This window comes from Mustela erminea, chromosome 13 (genome assembly GCF_009829155.1).
Source record: "Mustela erminea isolate mMusErm1 chromosome 13, mMusErm1.Pri, whole genome shotgun sequence".
Classification (NCBI taxonomy): domain Eukaryota; kingdom Metazoa; phylum Chordata; class Mammalia; order Carnivora; family Mustelidae; genus Mustela; species Mustela erminea.
Window position 1 is genome coordinate 72,850,909 of NC_045626.1, and position 24,343 is coordinate 72,875,251.

The window sequence follows — 24,343 nt, forward strand, 5'->3', positions numbered from 1 at the left end:
TTCTCCTGTCTTGGACTAGAAGACGGGATCCCCAGGCAGGAAACTGAAGCTACGGGGGTTTGCCCTGACTTACTGTTAGAAGCTACAAAGTGTTGGGCAAATGGCTTCTGTTCCCTGAGACTTGTTCCGTTCTTTACAAAGGCAGCTCCAATGTCCAACCAGCCCCAAGATTCTGTCTAACCATGGGATTCCATGGTTCCCAAATTCCATGATGCTGTAAGATTCTGCAATTCATCTCTAAGCTTCCCTGATTCTCTGACTCCCAAGTCAAGCTACATAGATTCCCATCCTCAATTCCCAAGGTCTATTGGTACAGCTTTAAAATTCTACTAAGGTGGAGTCAAGCCTTCCAGTCACATGGTGCACATGAAACCAATTCCAAGGCCTCATGGACCACAAGACACCTGATTTGATGAGAAAGAGAAAGGGAAAGAGAAACACTCTCTATTCAAATATAACACCACTGCTTTCTGATCACTTAGAATTTGTATTTCATACTTCTTGGAAGAACTATTTTGGACATAGCGGGTGTTTTGTTTTCTTCTGGATATCCATCTTGTGATTCCCATAAAAGGCGAACAGAACAGAAACCCACTGGATCGGTGAGTGGTAAAACTTACGTGTATTATGAATACAGATTATGAATCTAGATTTTCCAGATTGCTCTAACTCAAAGAAAGGTGTCAAAGCCCTCATTTTCTTACGGGTGTTTCTTACAAACAAGGTGAGTGTCAGCAGTGCTAAAACATGAGACAAGCACTTTGCAAGACCAACCAGCAAGAGCTAGGACAGAAATAACAAGGTAATTATTTTATATTTGATTTGTTGTCATATCTATACATTTATTTAGCTTTTTAAAAAAGATTTTATTTATTTATTTGAGAGAGAGAGAGTGAGAAAGAGAGCATGAGAAGGGAGAAGGTCAGAGGGAGAAGCAGACTCTCCATGGAGCTGGGAGCCTGATGCAGGACTAGATCCCGGGACTCCAGGATCATGACCTGAGCTGAAGCCAGTCACTTAACCAACTGAGCCACCCAGGCACCCCTTTTATTTAGCTTTTTAAAAAAGATTTTATTTATTTATTTGAGAGAGAGAGAGTGGGAGGGGGGAGAAGGGGTGAGAAGGAGGGGAGCAGAGAGAGAGAGAAGCAGACTCCCCGCTGAACAGGGAGCCCAGTGCAAGACTCGATCCCAGGACTCCAGGATTGTGACCTGAGCCAAAGGCAGACGCTGAGCCACCAGGTGCCCCTGTTTAACTTTTATTAACAAATTTATGAATAAACACATCATGTATCAAAAACAAGAGCAAATACAAAGTACAAGCAAGTCCAAGACCGGAACATGGAAAAAGGCCAGGATGGAGAAGTACATAAGAGTTATGGACCTGTTTCTCCTGCCATGGGTCCTACTTCCAACAAGATGTGAGCGTCTCACCACCAGGAATAGAGTTTCAGAGCTTAAAGATAAGTCACACGTTTCATCTTGAGACTGAAACTCTGAGTTTTTTACTTTCTCAGTCATGCTGATGGGCACCCTGCTGGAGGTAACCCCTGGAGCCAGACTTGGCCCCATGGCTACAGTGCCCACAGCTTTCTGGGGGGCTTCTCTTTGCTAGTTTTGACCCTGCAGGAGCTTTGCCCTAAAGGCTGGCTTCCAAATGCCATGCCAGCTGGGATGGCATCACATTCCAACATCAGATCGCAGCTCAAGAATCTCAGAGTCATGAGCCTTTGGGGAGACAAAGCACCTTGGTTATGGAATGTTCCCTCCCGTCCACCGCAACAGAAGGCAAACCACCATGTTCCGGGCAACAGGGTACGGATTCCAAGTCAGCAGTGTGTGTGTGTTGGGGTAGGGAGTTGTGCGGGTCGAAGGGCCACCCAGAAGAGGTGGCCAGAGCCAGACGCTGAGGGACGCATAGCAATCGAGTTTTGGCAAAGGGATGTTGTGCCAGGGTATCCCGAAGAACTTCTAGAGAGGTGAGCATCTCTTTAGAGCCTCGTTGTCATGACAGCCAGGCATCTGGATCAGCTATGTAATATCAGAGTGCTTTCTGAAACTTGGGTACCCACCCAGGAGGGGTGCAGGTCCTTCCAGCTGGAGAAAACAACCTGCCCCTCTATCTTAGCTTCTTCCTGTCCCCTGCAGGGCCATTTCCTCCCACCACTGTCCTGAGTTGGCAACTCAGCTCTGACATTTACAAGCTGTTGCCTGTGATCAAGACAAATAACCTATGAAGCCTCTGTTTCCTCATCTGTAGAATGGGAGTAAGGAGGTTGTTGGGAGGAATAAAGGATCAACTTGAATATAACACATATTAAGGACCTTAAAGCACAGCAAGTCCCTGAATCATCATTAGCATCATCTTCCTCAACGTCAGAGCTGGAGTTTTGGAATCACATTTATGCTACATTTATTCTTCCTGCTTCTGACAAATACTGGCTGATGGCCTCCTGAGTGCTGGGGGAAAATGTTGGGGGAGAAGACAGAGAAGGCCCCCACAGGGCTGTTCACAGACTGGAGGAGCAGACAGGATGAGATCCTTCATTTCCTTTCAAAGTCACATCAGATTCCTGGGTGGCATGGGCCAGTGGCCACCTCAGGACCTCCTGGGGGGCACATAGGCTTCCTCAAGGAGGGGACAGCTAGCTTGAGACTTGTTGAGTCAGAGGGCTGATAGGAGAAGGTCCAACCTGGAAACCTGATCATCCGGTCCCTTTCCTTAGCCCCCAAACCAAGATCTGCTAACTCTGTCTTCCAGATGTTTCTGGATCCTGAACACTCCCTCCACGCCTCTGGCCCCACCCTGGGTTGGCCACCTCCCCTGGAGTACTTCAAGAGCCTCCAGAGCAGCTTTCCTGCTGTCCTGCTCTGTGGATCTGTGTGGAAAGCAAAACTAACCATAACGGAATACCTTCCTTGTTTCTCCATTGCTACAAGACAAAGTCCTAACTCCTTCCCACAGTCACCTGCTGCATCCAGCCCCTGCAGACCCCTCTGACCTCCTATGTCCCCCTCTCCCCACATCCTGTCCACTGTACTTCTCACAAGTCTGCATCTGAAAGGTGCTTCCTGCTGGGCCTTTGTACCTGCTGGTCTCTGTGACTGGCACACTCTTTGAGGCTTCAGGACTTAGTGTGAACACTCCTGGCCCTTCCTCCCTGGCTCACGTTAAATCTGCCCATTTCCTCTTCTCCAATTAGAGGTGCCCACTTTATCGTGAATGCTTGTTGAAGGGTCTGGTTTCCCCCTTTGACGCAGGGGCCTTTGTCTTCCTGTCACCTGCAGAATCCCAGTGCCTGACACAAGGCGCTCAGGAAATGCTAGCTAGAATGTTATTCTAACCCAGCAGAGTTACTATGCAGTTAGTCATACAAAACCTCTACTATATGCACAACAAACACTATATGATGTGTGTTTTTGTTTTTGTTTTTGTTTTTCAGTAACAGCCAGTTTCATGGGGACAGGGGATTTCATATTGTCAGTCCCAACACTTTCTACATGGGAGGCACTATTCACTGGACCCATGAATGAATTAATGAAGAGCTATGAGTGAATGCATGGCTAGCCAGGGGCAAATTACTTAATATCCGTATGCCTTGGTTTTCTTATCTGTGAGATGGGGATGATAATATACCTATCACACAGGCTCTTTATAGTTTAAATATGTAAATATAGATGAAATGTTTAGATAAATGCTTCTCATTTTGTGTCTGTGTTTGCTGTTATGGTTGTAACTGCTACAGATTTATTTAAAAAAACACACACACAAAACTTTTCACAATGAAAGGTAAACCTGCATCCCTTCCTTCCCCTTCCTTCAATGCATATGCATGTAACGCACATATAGATCTATTATATACTCATTTTACGATGAAGAAAGAGAGGTACAGAGAGGTTAAATATCTTGGGACCTACAAGCCTGTAGTTGTTTTTTTAAAAAATAGATTTTATTTATTTATTTGACAGAGAGACCACAAGTAGGCAGAGAGGCAGGTAGAGGGAGAGAGGAGGAAGCAGGCTCATCGCCGAGCAGAGAACCCGATGTGGGGCTCGATTCCATGACCCCGGGATCGTGACCCGAGCGGAAGGCAGAGGCTTAACCCACTGAGCCACCCAGGTACCCCCAAGCCTGTAGTTTTATTTTACTCATGTATGTCTGGGTTTCTCACCCTCAGTACAACTGACATTTCAGCCCCGGGGGGTGGGTGGGTGGGGAAGGGGCTACCCTGTGTTACTGCACGATGTTTAGCAGCATCTCAGGTCTCTAGCCACTAGACACCAGTAGTACACTCCTGCACCCCAGCTGTGACAACCAAAAATGTCTTCAGATATTGTCCTTGGGGTGGGGCTGGAGGAGCAGGGCAAAATCAGCCCCTTCTTCAGAACCCAAGATGTCTATGAATCTGTATGATAGCCCCTCCCTCTTTTTTCCTGTGTTACACACACAGTAGCACTGTTCTGTCCAGGGTCTAGTCTTTTACACCACTTCTTGACGAACTTCCACTTCGCTGCTTACACACAGAAGAGAACTTCTCTGAAACAGACCTGTCCCTACAGGAAGAAGAGTGAGCCGCCCGTCCTGGGGGTAAATGAACCCGCAAAACAGGACTTCCGGGGCGGGGTCAGCTCCTGGGCCGTCCCGCCCCTCCGCGCTGTCCGGAGGCTGTCCGCGGGGGCGGGGCGGGGCCGTGGGCGGGACCGCGCTCCGGACACGCCCCCTCTAGACGTCACGGCGCCGCGGCCCCGCCCCCGCGCGCGGGCGACTCCCCCTCCCCTACCGGGGCGGCTGGCCAGCCCGGAGTAGCCCAGCGCGCTGGGTCGCCTGTTAGCGCCTCTGCACGGTAGGTGGCTGTGGGATGGCGCGTGGGGCCCAGGCCGCGGCCGTCGGCAGGGGGGCGTCTGTAGGTTGGCCTCGGGGGCGGGGGAACCCTCAGCCCGAGCGGCTTCTTCCCGGGCCCGACGCGGCTGCTGGGGCTCCGGAGCTGGGAGCTGGGCGGGAGGTGGCGCGCGCGCGGCCGGTTCGAGGATCCGCAGGCGCCGGGCGCCCCGAGCGCTGTCCACGGGGTGCGGCAGAGTCCCGGCCCCCTGACCGGTCTTCTCGCCTCGGGCCCCGCGCCCGGGCGGCACTCAGCGCCCGTGTGTGTGTCGGGAGTGAGGGGGCGGCGGCGTGTCACCGCCGTCGGCGTCCCCGGCCCCTCCGCGGCGTGCGGGGACCCCCGGGAGGGCTCCGGGACGCGCGGGGGGCGCGTGGAAGTTAACTTGCAACGCCGTGCAGTTGCGAGGCGTGTCCAGAGTGGAGGCATTGGGGGGCGAAATCTCTGGCTAGGGAGGGGGCCGCTGAGAGCGTGGGGTAGGGGGAGCCCTGGTGAACTTGGGGTCGCTGGGTAGGAAGAGGCGAAATTCCGCCAGAAAACCCAGGCCCGGCAAACTCCCCCTCTTAGTGTGGGCTGCAGGGAGGTGCTTGATAAAGCTGAGACTGGGAGTGGCAGCGAGGGAAGGGGGGCTTGATCACCCAGGCTTGCTTTGCTGGACTTGGCAGACTCGTTATTATGTGGGGCAGAGGTCAGGTCTGACTTTCCCACTCAAATGCCCGTCCCCTCGGGAGGAAGGGTGGGAACCATCCAATGGAGTGCAGTGGTTATAAGGCACTGTGCCTATCATTTGTCTTCTTCCCCTTTTATAGATAGGGAAACTGAGGCTCAGAAAGGTCATGTGCCCACAGCCCTAGTAGGTCCCACAGGTAGGATGTGGCAGAGATGAAACCCACCTTCAGACCTCCTGACCTCATGTGTCATGTATGGTTGTTGGGGAGGGGAGCTGGCAAACTCCTACTCATCCTTCAGAAGACTCAGGCAGTGCCCCATCCTGGAAGCCTTCTCTGGCACTCTGTAGGGCATTGTCGGATACTTCCTGTTTTGAAACCCACAGAGGTGATTGGCCCTTTCCCTCACTCATCAACCTCCCATCCTGGACTGCAGATGTCTCTCTCCATACCCCATGTCTTTTCCTTTCATTCAGCTGGGTGGCCTGATGGTTAGGCCAGGCTTCTGGAGTTTGGCAAATCTCGGGGTGACTCACTCTGGTTTAGTAGTGATGTAGTCTGTGGGAGTCATTCCTCCTCATCCAGCCTCAGTTTCCATGACTGTGGAATTGGGTTTGAGTCATTCATGAACCCATTTACTGTACTGAATCCCTATTGTTCTATTATGTACTCAGTGAATGTGTCTGTATCGCCTTATTTTTTAAAACCTCATGAAATCTCTTCATAGCAGCTTTACAGACAGAATTCATATATCCTACAATTCACCCTTCTAAAGCATTCAATTCAGTAGGTTGTTTTTTTTTTGTTTTTTTTTGTTTTTTGTTTTTAGGATATTCACAGAGTTGTGTAACCACCACGGCTACCTAATTCTAGAACATTTTCATCACCCAAAAAGAAACCCTGGACCCATCCACAATCACTCCTCAATCCCTCTTTTCCCAGCCCCTGGCAACCACTAATGTATTTTCTGCCTCTATGAATTTGCCTGTGCTGGACGTTTCTTGTAAACGGAGTCGTGCACAATGTGGCCTTTGGTGCCTGGTGGCTTTCACTTAGGAGGATTCTGAGGTCCATCCATGTGGCTGTGTGTAGCAGTTCTTCCTTTTTTTTTTTTTTAAACCTTTTTAAAAAAATTATTTATTTATTTATTTATTTATTTGAGATAGAGAGAGAGAACATGAGTTGGGGCAGGGCCAGGGGGAGGGGAAGCAGACTCCCTGCTGAACGTGGAGCCAGATGAGGGCTTGATCTCACAACCCAGAGATCTTGACCTGAGCTGAAACCAAGAGCCAGACACCGAACTGACTGAGCTACCCACGCCCCCTTGGTATTTCATTACCTTTTATTTTTTAAGTTTTTTTTTCTTAATTTTAATTTTTTTTTAATTTGTTTTGACAGACAGAGATCACAAGTAGGTGGAGAGGCAGGCAGAGAAAGAGGAGGAAGCAGGCTCCCTGCCGAGCAGAGAGCCTGATGTGGGGCTCGATCCCAGGACCCTGGGGTCATGACTGGAGCTGAAGGCAGAGGCTTTAACCCACTGAGCCACCCAGGTGCCCCTTTTTTCTTAATTTTAATTCCAGTTTAGTTAACATACAGTGTTCTATTTGTTTCATTAGTTGTGCTTCCTTACCTTTTAATGGTTGATTAATGCTCCATTGCATGGGTATGCAGTTCTCGGCTAGTGGACATTTGGGTTATTTCTGTCTTTCGGCTGTTACGAACATTGCCGCTGTGAACATCCTTGTACCAGTCTGTGTGTGCCCCTGTGTCTTCAGTTCTCCCTAGTATATCCCTGAGAGTGGAATTGCTGGATCGGATGGTAATTCTGTGTTTAACCTTTTGAAGAAGTGCCAGGTTCCCAGAGCAGCTGCCCCATTTTATAATCTCACCAGCGGCGGAGGAAGGTACCGATCATCTTAAATAAATGTACTCTGCAAAGCAGTTATAGTCTTTGAAATTACTGGCTTTGATGTGCTCATTATAAATTATTTTCCAATACGCATCGAGTTAAATGCCTCATTAGCAGAATAAGGAGTGTCCTGCGGGTCAGCGGGAGCATCTCTGGGACCACCAGGGACAAACTTGCTGAGGGCATTCTCCTGGGCTCTGTGCAGATGGGCGGGGGGGCACTGAGGGGCCGAGGGACTTGCAGTGCCTGCCCCAGGACCTGGTGGAGCCTGTTAGGAGCCTGTGCATGGGAGGAGGGAAGAGAGTGGGAACTGCCCAGACCTTCCCACCCAAGGCCAGCTGCAGAGGCCAGACCCTCAGCGGCAAGAAGGGAGTCTGGTCCTGCCCGGGGCCCCAGCCTGGCCACCTTTGCTCATTCTGAAGGTGACCTCCCCTGGTGGCCATGTGGGGTGGGCCATCTGAGCAGCCTCAGGGACCCATTGCTTGTTTCAACAGATGCCACCTCCCTGCTGCGTCTGCCCTCAGACCTGAGACCTGCAGTCCTGAGTTACACAGGTCCATTGGTGCCCCTTGGAATGACACGCAGACATCCCCTTCCTTCTCTTGGTATCGCCCCCATGCCTAGGACTCCACCTCTTCTGTCATGCTCTTTGCCTTCTGTGAGAGTGAAGTTGCCTGGGGGAGAGCCCAGGTCAGAGCACGGCATTTTCACTGAAGAACCAAGTTTCTTGAAGGTCACCCATTCCTCTTTATGTTCTTTTTTTTTTTTTTTTTTAAGATTTTATTTATTTATTTGACAGAGAGATCATAAGTAGGCAGAGAGGCAGGCAGAGAGAGAGGAGGAAGCAGGCTCCCCGCTGAGCAGAGAGCCCGATGCGGGACTCGATACCAGAACCCTGGGATCATGACCTGAGCCGAAGGCAGAAGCTTCAACCCACTGAGCCACCCAGGTGCCCCCCTCTTTAAGTTCTTAAGCCTGTCGTGTGTTGGTTCTGGAACTGAACCCTGCATCCCTCTGTGCATTCTGGGTTCCTGTCGAGCAGCCTCATCCTACCTGGACAGCTGCTGTTTGGGATGGTCGTTGAGATGGGCCTCTGACACCTGTCGCCAGCCCCTCCTGCCTTTATTCATTTGTGCATACTTTCCCTTCCTTGTCTTTGTAAAACCAAGCATTCCTGGGTAGCCTGGAGAAATGGAATAAGGGTTCAGGAGACTAGGCAAGAGTCTCTGGGCCTCAGTGTATCCTGCTGGGGAAATGGGTGTAGATTGAGTCAGAACTTGGATCTAGTGCCACCTTGGGATTGGTAAGGCTGTCTAACCGTGTTATCGATGTGGCTTTGTGAACGGATTCGTAGTAAGAGAGGTGGGTCAGCAGTGGCTGATGGTAGCAATTTGAGAGCCCGGGCATGGCCCTGTGGCCCTGCAGAAACTTGTCTGGGTAACAGCAGCTCCCCCGCCCCCTGCCCACCGCCCCCTACCCCCAGCCACCTGTTCCTGCCATCTGCAAGGCCCCTTCTCTGTGCTCCGCAGCTATGCATTCATCTTGTCTGGGGCCACTCTGGAGAAGGTTCTGAGATGCCTGCGCCCTCCCACGGCCCTTCTCTGGTCTCTTCCACCCTGAGTTGTGGCATGAGGAGGATTCATGGGAGTAATTCATTGAGAACAGCCTGTGAGGTGAGCCGAGCCCCAGAAATGGCAGGGAAGGGTGGCCAAGGGCAGTGCCCACCTGCCCTGGGGAGGAGCTTCATGTCATCCCGTGTGCGCAGATGGTGGGAGGCAAGCACAGGGCAGCCAGTCTGTCTGCCAAGTGCATTCGTGCATCCACCAGACTTTTGACCGGGCTGCTGTGGCCAGAAAGCAGGGCTGGTGGCAGCGTGCACGCTCAAGGGCTTGCATCTCCATCAGAATCCAGTTGTTCCGCTCAACCAGTGTGCATTTGTGTTCCCTGGCTGCCTTCCTGCTGCATCAGTTTTCCCATCTATAGAACTGAGGTGCAGATATGACCAGCCTCCCGGATTGGACGAGAGCGGACGGGGCTCAAGTGCTTACCTTGTTGCAAGGCAGAATGTGACGACAGCTCAGGGTCAGGTAAGCTGCTGGAGCCTTGAGTGACGCATGTCCCTTGGGGAGCCTCAGCTTCCCCATCTGTTAGAAGGCCATAATTACAGCTGATACTCCTGGAGCTCACCATACGCGAGTCAGTGTTCTTGGCGCTCTGTGTACATGAACTCATTTGATCCTCCCAGTGCCCATAGGAATAGGACAAGCTGAGACATCAAGAGACGAAGTCACTTGCACAGGGCATCTTGCTAGGAAGTGGGAGAGACAGGATTTGAATCCAGAGCCTGCACTCCTAATTACCATCTTACTCCCCCTGGATACCCTGTCTTAATGCCCAACCCATAGAAAATACTTAGAAGGTGTCGGTTATTATTAACTGTATTGTCATATACTGTTACAAATTGTTATGTATTATTAATGCACGTTTATCCCTTTCCCTGCCCACTTGTCTACACTCCATCCTGGATGACAGAACAAGCAGGGTTCTGGCTTGTGAAGTCCAGATTCCTACCCCCCAACCCTGATCCCTCCACTCCCTCCTATTCCCCCCAATTCTTCTGAGCAGTTGGGGCCGGCTATGGGCTGGTTGGTGGCTGAGTCCCAGCTGGGCTTCCTGTGTGACATTGGTGAGGTGCTTTCTCTCTCTGAAACTCAGTTTCCCCACCTATGAAATGGGCAGGTTGGACTGTAACAAGCTGCCAGCTGATGCCTTTTACCCACAAGGCGGTTCCTATTTAGCTCCCATTCAATTATTTTTAGAGAATCATCCAATTTCCCACTTCTTTTGGGAACTCAGGAGCCTGGGCCAAACTGGAGTGGCCTGAAGCTCCCCCTTAAATGTCTTGGGCTCTCCTGATCATTGTGATCCCCACCACACCATTCCCCACCATTGCATGCATGACCAGTCTGGCCCCAAGGGCCCTCTGGTCCAGTACAGGTTTTCAGGGCTCTGAGAACACCATGGGCCTGCCTGGGTGGGTGTCACATGAACACATAGTTCATTGCTTTAAAAACAAAGATTTTTAACCCCTGGTTTCCACCCTTGTCAAGAGTCCTTCCAGCTCTGCTTTTCTAGGACATTGGAGGTTGTCTGAGGCCTCCTGATACCTAGTCTGCCCCTAGAAGCCTCGAGGCTTTTGACAAATTGGGAGCTTGTCCCCATTCCATGTTCCCTGGGTGGGAAGCCCCTGTCTCTGGGCCCCAGGGCCCCACTTTACCTGATTCATGTCTCCACATAACCCACAGTGAGATACTCGGGGCCTGCAGAGGTCCCTGTGCCGTGGTGAGTGTGTGTCTGTGTCCCAGTGTATCTACACTAGCTGCATGGCTCCAGGAACACCATCCCATACTTTCTCTGTCCTTGCAAGGGATCAGGGGGCCATTTGTGACTGACCACTCCATTTCCTGGAAACTGAGGCTCAGAGACCATTGAGTCACTTGCCCTGAGGTCACACAGGCCTGATGTGACAGCAGTAGAAATTTTAACTCAGATCTGCCCCAGCTCTAGAGGCCGCCCGAAGGAGTCACCCATCCATCCTGTCACTGCACAGAAATCACTGAGGACTGCCCTCCATGGGCATATGCGGACCTAGCACCTGGCAATGGCCCTGGGTCACTGAACTACTTGTAGAACAGGAATGTGTAGAAGTTTCTCAACTAGATGCTGGGGTGCAGGTCCCATTTTTCCTGGAGTTTACTCTCCAGTGGAGGCATCAGACAAGAAAAAAGTCAACCACACCTCTCACCTAGGTGCCTGCCTGGAAAGTTGACAAACTACAGTGCCCGGGGCTGAGTCTGACCCATGGCTTGTTTTTGTGAATAAAGTTTTGTTGGAATACAACCACACTCATTTATTTCCATTCTGTCTGGGGCTGCTTCTGTACTACGGGGCAGAGTTTCATGGTTCTGCCAGAGACTGTGAGATCCAACAAAATTGATAATATTTATTGCTGGGGCCTTTACAGAAAGTCTGCCAACCCCTGATCTGATTATCTCTTGGGTCTCTTTAGGTTATAATATTTTGTAAGGTGAGAGTAAAATAGTAATATTTGAACGCGTGCTGGATACTTGGCTCTTGGGGCTTCTGCCTGAAATTTTCCCACACAGCTCAGAGAAGGTTTTGTTTTGATTTCGACTGTTCCGTGGGCATCGGGGGCCTTCGCTTCTTTTTTTAGTCTGTTCTTGCATTTAGTCAACAGAGGGGGCTATGCCGGGTCCTGCGAGGATGTGAGGAATGTCTGACCCTGTGCATTTCTGTGGAGAAGACAGCAGGCCAGACAGGTCGTACAGGTGCTAAGTGCTTTGGGGGATACTGGTACAAGGATGTGAGACAGTCAGGGAAGGCTTTCTGGAGGTGGGCGGAGGGGAGTACACATTGTGCCAGTAGGAGTTATCTGGGTAGAGAGGGCAGGAAAGGTGTTCCAGGGGGAGGGAACCGCTGGTGCAAAAGTTGGGAACTGTGTGACCCCGTGGCCTGGCAGTTCTGCTAGAATTCATGGCTTAGACTTCTGGAAGCTTGATGTGCCCATGGGGGTGGAGTGGGTCAGCAGGAGTTGAGTCACAACACAGTGGCACCCTGGAGGACCTGGGTTTCCCCTGGAGAATGAGAGTTTTCCTCTCCAGGTCTCCCTTTAGCCTCTGTTGACTCCTAGGGAGTCACCGCTGGGTGCTAACCCAGTACTTCTCTCGAGCTCCTGCTGTTTAAGGCGGAGCACACCCGTCCTAGGTTCCTCCTCCCCCCATCCCCACCTCCCCCTGGGCTCCCTGGGTGGCTGCCCCCAGCTAGGAGGCTGAAAGATCACTTCATTTGCATTTATTTTTGTAGTTTCTTTTTAATTAGGGCATGTTTTTCATTTAAGCCAGTGGGTTCTAGTTTCCTTTGAAAATGTTCTAGTAATATTGAAGCCACTGAACAAAAGTACAAAACGGGTGAGAGTAATGGGGAAGGTGGCCCTCAGCAGGTGGGAATCTGGGCAGCCCTGTGACAGGGGGTGGGGCTCACAGGGGCCAGGCTGGCAAGTGACCTTCCTCTTAAGGTTCTGTTCCTCCCTCAAGCCCCAGGAGCCTTGACTGCGAGGTGGGGAAGGACACGGGCTGCGGTTCCGGTTCCAGGCTGTTGCTGCTCCCCCATCTCGTTCCTGCTCCCTGCGTCTGGTTGGGTCTCTATTTTTGTCTTTCCCTGTCTCCTTCCCATCCCTATCTCCCTCTGCTCAGGTCTCTCAGACTCTGTCTCCTCCATCACTGTCTCTCTCTATCTCTGCCTGGCGCTCTCCATCTGTTTGTCTTCTCCCTCCCCAACCGGCACTACTTCCCCTCCACCCTCCCACCTCCCCTCTCCCCACCCCCGCTCTTCCTTTATCTCATTAGAAACTCTCTGTCCCACTTCCTTTGGCTGTGAGTGACATCCTGCCCCCAGAACCTTCGGAACCGAACCTACACAGATCGCGAGGACTCCGTGATCACCTGGCCTTGGGTAGCGTGGGAGTAGGTGGTGTGCGGATGCTGCGCAGGGAGGCGGAGGCCCAGAGAAGTCTGGAGGCGCCTCCCTACAACAGCCCCGCCCCTAGGGCCCTTAGTACAGGGGTGGGGGCCCCCAGAGGGCAGGACCCGGAGCTGTGGGGGAGGCAGTGGAACGGGAAAGCCTGGGTTGGCAGTGAGGGGGCAGAGTGCAGCTTTGGGTTTAACTTGGTTTGGGGGCTCAGCAGGGGTCTGTCACCTGAGGTGGAGATGTTGATCACCCACCCTGCCTCTGGGGACTGACTCCCCCTGCGTCCACACACAGCAGGTGCAGGGCCAGGGTGGGTCATTGCCTTCACCTTTCTTTCTGTCTCAGTGGCCCTGGGCCCTGGCCCTGGCCCTGCTCCCGGGGGCAGGCCCCATGCTATGTTCCCGGCTCTACTGGGGCACACAGTACGTCAGCAGTGCACATTTGTTGGCAAATTTGGGGGATCCTAGCAATAGTAGAAAATAAGTCCAGCCTCTTCCTTTCACAGAGGCCTCCGAGACAGAGGCTCAGCGAGGGGAGGTGATTTGCTTGGGTCATGAAAATGGATTTGGAGTTACAGAGCAGGCCTGGGTTCCCCAAGGTGGATGCCGTGTGGGAGAGCCTTTAGCTGGTAGGTACTCTGGTGGCCCTCTGTGGGTGTCCTGTGAACACCCACTCCTAGGTGGGGCACTAGGCTTTGAGGCTGGCTCCTTATAACCCGCCTGCTGTGGGAGTCTGGTCAGGTTCCTCCCCTGAGATCCTTGGGGGGGTCTCTACTTATCCTCCAGGGAATGAAGCACAAGGATCCTGAGACTAGCATAGGGGATCAGATCAGTGGGGTCAGAGATCACTTGCTCTCAGGCAAGGGCAGTGGCTGCCTTGGCCTTAGGAGCCTCAGTGTTCTGGTTAGATATTGCCTGTTCTATCTTGGGTCACGAGGATACCATTATATCACAAGGTCTTCTGTGCCTTAGCTGGGAAAACCCAAAAGGAGGAGAGATGGCTCCCGCCCTCAAAAGCCTTCACTAGCATCGTATTGCCTACAAAGGAGTTGGGGGAGTCCCTTCTCATGGCTCTCGAGGCCCCAAGATCTGGCTGCCACCCTCCTCTCCTGCCTCCCTCCCCTCTTGAACAGGTAAAGAGCAGTGCTGTACCCCATACCCAGAATCTACACCCCCCGCCCCGCCACTGCTTATTCAGCAGGTCTGGAAGGGGAGCTACCAGTGCTGGTCTGGGAACCCACTTTGGGAACCACTGTGGTAGAGGTTAAGCATACTCTAAAAACCAGACAGTGTAGGAGCAAAACCCTGCTCACCCACACGCCACCTTTGAGCTCTGAGGCCAGGACTTGAACTGCTCTGTGCCTCAGTTTCCTCGTCTATGAAATGGGATAATAGCTGCACCATTCTGACAGATCAGTTGTGAGGATCGATTGGACTAGTACACTAGTACACGTGCAAATTGTGCTCCTAACCACCCCCCCACCCCCCGTCCCACCTGGAACGATGTCTGGGCAGGAAGTTAGCAGTACCTGCGCCTTTGCTGTTATTACTGTTCTTGCTATGGTTATTTTTATAACCCCACCGCAACCTTGACACTGTTGTGCTCATAGTGAATCCTTTGCCACTCTTGATTCCCAGTGCGCTTGGATGCCTCTGGGCCTTTGTGCTCAAGCTCCTCCCTCACCCTTGCCCATCCTCTGCTCATGTTCCGTGCTGGGCGTCCTTCTCAGATTCCTGCCTGGCCACCTTCCCATCCTGCCTCAGCCAGAATCCACAGCCCCTTCCTCCGACCTCCTTGGTCACATGACTTACTTATTCCGCTGATCTGGCTCTCTCCTTTCATTCTGCCCGTTATGCAGTTACTAGAGTGTCCCTTTCCTGGGCTGATCCACAAACTTCTCCAGATCTGACTTCTTGGGGCTGCCAGTGTGTGGCAGATTCCTAATGGGGCTGGAAGTGATGAGCACAGCCAGACATGTGGGTGGAAGCCCAGGTTCTGGAGGGCACAGATGCCCAGGTGTGTGCTGCTTCACTGAAAGGTGATTACTCACTTACAGACACTTTGACAAGCTGTGATCTTTAGGGACCTTCTCCACCTCGCACTGGGGACAGAGAGCCCAGATGAAAGTGAGGACTCCAGCTGCACCTGCCTCCAGGCATGCAGTTCCCAGATCCCTGAATCCCTAAGACTTCCCGGATCCTGGGCAAACAGGCGCACGTTTACCTTTTTGCGTGTGGTATCCCTGAAAACTCACAGGGATGCGAGGCAGGCATCGGGAGGAGCCCTGATACAGTGGGAAAATGGGGCCTTCTGAGTCAGACACATGGGAGTCAGAATGCCAGCTGGCTGGTGCCCAAGCTGTGAGACCTTGGGCCAGTCACTTCCCCTCTCTGGGCCCCATCTTCCTCACCGTAAAACGGAGATCACAGTCGTGACCATCTGTTGGGTTATTGGGAAGATGATAGATAATAAGGTTTTCTGGGGCTAGAGGCATAGAGATGCTCGGTAATTCACAGCGATAGGGATTATGTTGTTCACCTATTTCACAGATGAGGAAACAGGCTCAGAGAAGTTCAGGCACTGTCTCCTGAGCTGACCCTCTTCCTACTGATGTCCAGGCAAGTCTGCAGATAGAAGTACTCTCCAGCAAGGTCCCCGGCGTCCTTGGGACCCAAACCATTTTCCTGTAGGGAAAGACTGTTCACTCCCTCACTCTGAATCTGGAGTCTCCCCTCCAACTCTCCCCCAGAAGACTGTGAACGCTGACGAGCCGCCCCTTCTTCCTCATGGGTTGTGATATGTTAAGTGTTCTTGAATAGCTCTTGAGTTTGAAACCGTGGCTCCTCTCCCTGCTTGGTGAGTAGGTGAGGGAGGAACCTCTTCTGGTCCGGGGCTGGGTTTGTCTGAGACGGAGACAGGGGCAGGTTGAAGTGTCAGTAAACTGGATGCCCAGGTAGGTACAGCCCCAGAACAAAGTGTGCTAATTGTGTGCCTGACCCCCTCCCCCTCCTTGGATGAACCATAAAAAAAGGTGTAGGCCTTCTTATCTGGGGACATTACCTCCCACAAATGGTTATTGCTCGCTTTGTTCCTGGTCAGGCCTTTTCACTGTTTGGCCATTGGCCATTGCAAAACCAACGCAACAAAGAAGTGGAGGGTAATGCAATCAAAAAAGCCCTGCCCTAAGCTGCAACCGGGAGCAGGGGAAGGGGGAAATTAGCCAAACACCTTGTGAGCAGAATATATGGAACAACCTGGCTCTTTTGTAAGCCAAAAAAATACATGGGAACAACCTGACCTTTTTGTAAGAGTTGGCTTCCCACGTAGAAAACTCATTTCCATGCCTTTGGGGCAGGGGTGCGAGTGCTTAGCTAGGTTCAACCATCATCGTGTAAGGCTTTGGAGATCAGTTTTATTTAGTCTTACTGAAACATTCGGAAAGGAAAAAGCATCCTGGGGCCCAGGAGAAGACTATGGAGTGGTAAGTAGGCAGAGGTCAAAGAGCCTACTGTCTATCTGTATTTTGGGGGTCAGGTAAATGGAAAGTCTGGAATCATACCGCCTTCAGGTATAGCTGGATCCAGGTACTCCAACGTATCAGGATATGTCTCAGATGGGCTTTCTTCATTTGTGGCTTCATTCTCAGGCATGCTCTCCCCAGTAACACCTCTGGGCATACATCCTCCTAACAGTAGCAGTCTTGGCTGCAAAAGAGCCATTTCTCTAGTAATTCTTGCAAATCCTCGGATTGACTCCTCTTCACCCACCTGGGGTCTTGTGCCTGTGCATGAACGTCTGTACCCTCGTATTAACCAGCCCTCCGTCACTGGTTCTGTGCATGGGATCAGCCCCATCCTGGTCACAAGGACTGATCCCAGAAGATGAGAGAATGTATGCTTGGCAGGCAGTTTGACAGATATTCATACTAGTGGCGGGGCAGAAATAAAAGGGAGAGGGAGGATTTCTACCCTGGAGGGAAAAGTGGAGGCAGGCACCGTCATTCATTGAGCATTTACTCTGCTCCATTATGGTATTGAGGCCTTTATGTGTACTTAGTTGCTGTTTGCCTTTTACGGATAAGAAAATGAGGCTTAGAAAAGCTAAGCGACTTACCTAAGCTATTACCAAAGCTAATAGGGAAAAATTCAGACTCAGGTCCATCTTCCTGCAAAACCCATTCTTTTACCACTCCCTGATACCTGAGGACACTTACCAATCAATAAAGTGAGCTGGAAAAATAAAATTTGAATGCCGGGGGGTGTGCCAGGCTCTGTGTTAAGGGTGGGAATACAAAAGAGAGAAATTGTAAAAGCAAGGCAGATTCCCTCAGCCCATAAGCTCTCCACAGTCAAGTGAGTCAAGTGTGGGAGACGAAGGGGCAAATAGCAGTTCCTACGGAGAATGATGAAGGGTAGGTAGAGGGGAATGTGAGACATAAGAGGTGTTTAATCTAATCTGGGTGTTCATGGAAGGTTTCCCGGACAAGGTAGTGCTTGAGCTGAGGTGATAACAAGCCAAGATAAAGTAGGGGAGAGGGTATATAGGTCCATGTTAGATAGGACTCTTGATTGACAAAGAAACCCAGCTCTCATGGAATTAAGCAAAGTAATAAGTTTATTGCCTCATAACTAAAAAGTTGAGGGGTAGGGATGGCTTCAGGCATGGCTGGATCCAGGAGCTCAACTAATACCAGGGAGCCACAGCTCCATCTTTTGGTTTCATCTTCTTAGATTGGCTTCTTAGACTCCACAGGTGGTAACTGGAGATGTCCCTATACCTTCAACCCCACACCCTACCTGCTTAGCCTCCCCAGAAGTTCCTGCAGAAGTCTCTAGCTGACTTCATTGACCTAGAATGAGTTATGTATCCCCCTAAGCTAACACTGTGGCCTGGGAACAGAAAATGGCGATTTTCCAGGCCTAGGGCACATGTCCACGCCTAGAGTCTGAGGTAGACAGAGAAAATGGTTAGGAAAATCAGGGGTGTGTGGCATCCATTGGGTTGATAGATGTTCCATTTGTCTGGAGCACAGGAGGGTGATCACAAGACCCCCCACAAGCCCAAGTGGAGAAACACATTCTGAAGTGCCTGGGTGGCTCAATTGGTAAGAGTCCCACTCATAATTTTGGTTCTGGTCATGATCTCAGGGTTGTGAGATGTAGTCTTGCCTCTGGCTCTGTGCTGGGCATGGAGCCTGCTTAAGATTCTCTCTCTCCCCCTCTCCCTTTGCCCCTCCCTACCTTCTTTCTCTCCCTCTCCTAAAAAAAAAAAATTTGTATCTTAAGGATAGTGGGGAGCCTGTGTACTGTTGGAGAGTTGCAGGGTGGAGGCTGGGGGACTAGGTGGGAGGGGGAGATATTCACACCGTTCCTGTAAGATGCCTTCTCTTTGCACTTTTGATTTGCATTTCCCTGATGGTCAGTGATACTGAGCCATCTTTCCATGTGCTTGTCAGCCATTTGTAGATCCTCTTTGGAGGAACTTCCGTTAAAGTCCTTTGCCCATTTTTGCATCAGGTGGTTTGGGGTTTGTTGTTAAGTTTTAGAAGTTCCTTATATATTTTGGTTATTAATTAATCCCTCGTAAGATACGGGCTTTGCAAATATTTTCTCCTGTTTTTGTCGATTGTCTTTTTACTGTGTGGATAGTGCCTTTTGAGGCACAAAATATTTTCATTTTCATGACATTCGTTTGTTTCTTTTTTCTTTTGTTACCTGTGCCTTTGGTGACAGAGCCAAGAAATGGTTGCATGGCTGCATCTTGAAGGTGAAGTTGGCAGGATTTGCTGCTGGTTTGGTTTGGGGAGGGAAAGAGAAGGGAGAGTCTGGCTGCCTTCAAGCCTTTTGGCCTGAGCAGAGTATACTGCCACCAAGTAGGGGTAGAATGTATTTGGTGGGGGGGGTGGCGGCCAGGAGATCAGCTTTGGATACGCTAAGTTTGAGCTGCCAGCTCAGCTCCCAGTTGGAGGTGACGAGATGGTTGTTGCCTGCCGAAGTCTGATGTTGCAGAGGGAGTTTTGGGCTGGAGGTGTTAATCCAGTAGGAAGCTCCTGCGACCTGTGCCAGCATCATCAGTTTTGGTCCCGTGTCAGGAAGGAAAAAGCCTGAAACCATTCTCCTGTGGGGGACACAGAGAGAGAGGAAGACAAGCAGACATCACCTCCTTGGCCTCTCATGAAAACCAGCCCAGCCTGGCTACTCCTTTACTGCGAGTCCTTTGGGGGCAGAGGTGTGTGCCAGGAACTGAGCTCTGGGTGGCGCGACTGGAGGCCTGCGCTCTGTTGACCTTTCTGTTCCCAGCGCCCGGCACCAAGCCTGGGCCTGGGAGAGCGCCTGCTGGCCGGTGTTGATGAAGGGAATGAATGGAGGCTTGTGTGTTCCTCTGTAGCTGATGGGAAGGTACGTGCGTGGGAGGGCCCCCAGCCGGCACCACTATTCCTCAGCGTTGGACCAAGTGTGGCTCTGGAAGACTATTTTTGTTGAAGTCTGTCATATGTGCAGAAAGGTGCATAACTCCTAAGAGGACAGCTCGATGAATTTTCAAAAGGCATGAAGGTACCAGATCAAGAAAAAAGGCACATGCCTTGTACCGGCTCCAAAAAGATGCCTGGTACCTGCTCCGGTAAGGCCTCCCCAGAGGGTAGCCATGATCTTTACATCTCTATTAGAAGATAATTTTGCCTGTCTTTGTACTTTATAGACATATAAAGTACCTTATGTACATAAAAACGCAGGTGCTCTCTTTTGTATTTTTTTTGGCTCAGCATAAATTTGTGAGATTCATCCAGATCGTTCTGTGAAGTTCTGGCTTGTTCTTTTGCCTGGCTGTTCCGTATATATAACTTATTAGTGTTTACATATTTATTCTCTTGTTAATGGGCATTTGGCTAGTTTCTAGTTGGGGGCTGGGCCTCTTCGGTAGGTATTCTTTGGTGAACAGTTAGATGCATTTCTTTTTTTTTCTTTTTTTTTTTTTAAAGATTTATTTGTTTATTTGAGAGAGAGAAAGAGCACACAACAGGAGGGGCAGTGCGAGAGAGAGGGAGATTTGTAAGCAGTGATGAGCTCTGAGCCTGATGGAGGGCTGGATCTCACAGCTGTGAGATCATGATCTGAGCTGAGAGCAAGAGTCGGATGCTTAACCGACGGAGCCACCCAGGTGCCCTAGTTCTGATGGATGTGTACTTAACAGTAGAATTGCTCAGTCATAGAAAAGGTGCACGTTCTGCTTTTGGCTCTGTTATGCCATTTTCCCAAAGGAAATTGCCAGGTTCCCCTGTCCCCTGAGCATGAAGGTTGTGGTTGCATCATGTCCTTGGTAACACCTCATGTTATCTTTTATATTTTTCCAAGCTATTCGCATGTATGGTGGTCTTATAGTAGACTTTTAATTTGCATTTATTTCCCTGGTAATCATGATCTGAGCTGAGATCAAGAGTCGAATGCTTAACCAACAGAGCCACCCAGGTGCCCCAGTTCGGTGCATTTCTGATGGATGTGTACTTAGCAGTAGAATTGCTCAGTCATAGCACATGCCTGAGTGCTTTCTGTGTGCCAAGCCCTGGTTCTCAACCAGACGTGATTGTGCCCCCTGGGATCACTGGCGATGCCTGGAGATATTTTTGGTAGTTGCTACTGGGTTGGGGGGTGGGTGCTGCTGTTATCTAATGAGTATCACTCACTCATAACAGTAAGTGCTCTTTCATATGCTTATTGACATTCAGATGATCTTTTGTATGAAGTGTCTTTCTTCAAATTTGCCCATTTTTCTCTTGAGTCGCCTATTCTTATAGATTTCAAAGAGCTCTTTATATATTCTGGTTAGAAATACCTCATGTTATTTGTATATTGCAGATATCTTCTTCCATTTGTAAATTCTTGCAGTCAGTAAGAGGAAGAACTGGGTTTTTCAAGCCTCCAAATCATTGATTTGAAGGCAACGCCAGCCCTTCACCTGTGTAAGCCTTAGTTTCCCTCACTAAACCCTGCAGAGTGTTTATATTTAGCTCAGAGCTTGCTTCATAAATGGAGCTCTGGCTGTTATTGGCACCTTTGCTGGGATGAAAGAACCCTGAACTAAAACAGGTAAAACTCACCCTGTGGGGGCTTTTTCAACCCAAGTCATTTGTGTTTCTCAGGTCAGTTCTATAAATATCTATTAAGCACCTACCTTATGCCATTCTACAGGTTATTCATTGAAAGTACAGCACTGAACAAGACCCAGTGCCTACCCTTGGAGGATGTTGCTCCAGGGGCGAGTGCCCCGGGGGCTGCGGGAGTCCCCGGGGAAGCACTGACTGGGCTAGAGCATCATGGAAGGCTTCCTGGAGGAGGCAGGCATCAGGGGGTTGAGCATTGTTAAGTACACCTCTTGTGATCAGGCACATGCTTGAGTGTCTTCTGTGTGCCAGGCCCTAGTTCTTAACCAGGCATGATTGTGCCCCCTGGGATCACTGGTGATGCCTGGAGATATTTTTGGTTGTTGCTTCTTGGCAGGGGAGGGGGGCACTACTGTTATCTAATGAGTAGAGGCGAGGGATGCTGCCCGAATGTCTGTGGCCCTGAGTTTGGGAAGCCTTAAGCCAGACAGTTGTAATACCCTGCGGCGTTACAGTAAGGACAGTGGTGGCGATGAGCAGAAGGACTGGGAATGTCACCCCAGCCAGAGGATGTCAGAGATGCCATCGCGGGAGGGGGGAACCTGAAGCTGAATTTTGAAGGGTTGGGTAGGAACTAGCAGGAAGCTGGAGGTGCTGAGGAAGGGCACTGGTGAATCATGGAGATGTACGGATGGGAGCTCACGTGCTTGGGGGTTTCACTCCCGAGGGCAGGCTTAGAAATGGGACGGGAGCAGACTGTGGGGACTGTGGATGGCAGTCAAGGACTTAATCGGTCTGTGTATCCTGTCTGTCCTCCCCCCTCCCCGCCCTCCCCCTGGAGCTGTAAGCCACATGCGGTTGCTGAACCCTTAGAGTGTGGCCAACATAGCCAAGGAACTGAATTTTTTATTTCAATTGAACTTAAATTTAGATCTCAAAACAGACACTTCATTCCGTTCTTGGGAAACTTTTAAGCATGTGTGGAACTATTTCGGGATGCAAATGTACTTTTTCAACTGTAAATTTTATGAACTCTAAATACAGATCAGATATGCCTACTGAAAAGTGGAATGTACACCCCGGATTTCAGAGACCTAGTACTAAGGGGGACATGTCTCAATAATCTTAATTTTTATATTGATTTTAAACGATACTTATAGTTGATGTTGACTTTATTTAAATTTTCACATTGGTTAATGGTAATATTTTGGGTAGGTTGGGTGAAACGAAATCTAGAATCAGATTTCATTTCACCATTTTCTTTTTCATGTGGTTTTTTTTTTTTTTTTTCCTTGAATGTGGCTTCTGGAAAATTGAATTCCACGTGTGGCTTACCCTGGACGTAATCTGGACATCACTGTTATGGACCCTGGGAAAGGGCTGGAATATCAGGCTGAGTCTGAGGGCTCATGGAAGGGTTTAGGAAGAGAAGCGATGTGGTCAGCTTTCCATGGTAGTTATACCCTCTGGCCACCATGGTGAGAGAAGATTCCAGAAGATGGGATGTGTCCATCTATGGGGAGACTGCATAGCCTGAAATTCTTGGCCTGTGGCCACAGAAAGGAGCCCTGATGCCCCAGACAGATAGTGCACAGGCAGGTGACCAGGCTGGGCCCAGAGGAGAGGAGCCTTTGGGGAGGGGCAGGCACATCAAGGACTGACTGGTTCTTCAAAGGGCCTCATAGCTGAGAGACTGCAGGAGTAATGTTGGCCACCACAAGTCAGCCTTCTGCTGGTCTCCACTCCAGACACCTGCCAGCCCCAACCTGGTCCTCCCCTGCCACCCTGACTGAAGCCCACACCCCTCTCAGGTTTGATACGCCACTTCCTCCTTCCCTGCCCTGCGCTCCACTGTTTAGCCTGCTGTGTGACCTTGAGCAAGTGGCTCTCCCTCTCTGGGGGCTGCCCGCTCTGCATGGCCTCACCCTTGTCGCACCTAGGGCATAGGAGAGATCTATGATGCCCATGGATGATTGGTCTTTCAGGGTTGGGTCTTTTGAGGGGTGACCATGTGGAGCTCTGGGTGGGGGGGGCATGACACCCTCCTGTTCACTGGGTATCTCCCATCTCTGGATTATGTTCCGGCTGCACTGCTTCGGAAACTGAGGCTCAGAGAGGTGAAGGAGATTGCCTAAGTCCACATAGCTCAGCAGGGGCAGGATTCAGATGGGGAATGCAGACCTTCTCAGTGCCAGGCCACCACTCCCAGGACCATGTCTCAGTGTTGGATCAAGGGACAGGAGCTGGGCTCCAGGTCTTCATCTGTCTGGTGGGGCGAATGGCAGTGTTGACTGCAGCTGGCAGCTGCGAGGAGGGAGTAGTTGAGGGAAGCAGCACAGTGCCTGCTCGAGATGGGAGACAGGCCTTCAGATAGCACTACTATTTGTTGGCCGATCCCTACCTTCCATTCTTCCCAGTAGCTCTGCAGTGAGTGGTATGAGCCCACTTTCGGGGGAGGAACATGGGGCCGAGATGTGTGCCTAGTCAGTCAAAGCTGGGGCCCCAACCATCCCTTCCCCACCTGGGCCCTGTTCTCACCCCAGTACCCCAACATGACCTCCTGTGCTCCATGAGGGCAGGCTTGCCCTGTCTCCCAGCCTGGTCCTCTGTCCCAGGTGACTGGACATGAGTGGGCACAGGGCGGCCTCCCCAGGGGCACTCACGGATGCCCAGCCCACGGAGCCTGTTCCCTCCCTCAGGAACTTTCCCTCCCTTGCTAGGTGAGCTGTAACCTTTCCGCCTTCCCACTTTGAGCCATGTGCCGACAGCCAGAGTGGGCGGGCAGGAAGCTGGCAGGGAACATGCCCGGGACGTGGCCAAATTCTAAAAAGCCAGAGCTGGGAGAGGCCTTACAGGTCACCGGACCTGGGTCCTGGTTGTCTGGACACGTTGATCAGCCTTATAGCTGAAAAGGGGAAGATCCATCTGCCTCATCAAAACAGCAGCGTCTGGCAAATGAAGTTAGTACAGACAGTGGGCGGGGGTGGTGGACCTTAAAGACCACTGGCCAGAGGGTCTTTTGGGGGCACTCTGGCAGTTTCTGCTGTGATCTGAGGATGCCTGGCCAGGCAGCTGACCCCCTTTATACATAGCTCCCTAGATCTGTGCTGCTCAAGTTCTAAGGTGCATGGGAATCCCTGCGGCCTGTTGAAATGCAATTTGATGTGGAACCTCCAGGAGGGACTGGCCGGTTTCCAGGAAGCCCTAGGGGGCCTCTCAACGTGGGCTCAAGGAGGCCTTTTCCT

General features: G+C 51.0%; 1 protein-coding gene across 5 annotated transcripts in view; it reads left to right on the forward strand.

Moving 5' to 3' along the window:
* The first annotated feature begins 498 nt into the window (after positions 1-498).
* The window catches only part of TPST2 (tyrosylprotein sulfotransferase 2), a 51,252-nt gene continuing 27,407 nt past the window's right edge, over positions 499-24,343 (forward strand). Inside the window, exons 1-2 of one of the 5 annotated variants that reach the window (XM_032311260.1) lie at positions 4,744-4,843; positions 8,983-9,126. The gene's annotated coding sequence lies outside the window, so the exon portion shown is untranslated. Of the gene's footprint in view, positions 603-4,740; positions 4,844-8,982; positions 9,127-22,434; positions 22,910-24,343 lie in introns of those variants that run through there. The other 4 variants (XM_032311261.1, XM_032311259.1, XR_004278233.1 and 1 more) reach the window with 4 other exon arrangements.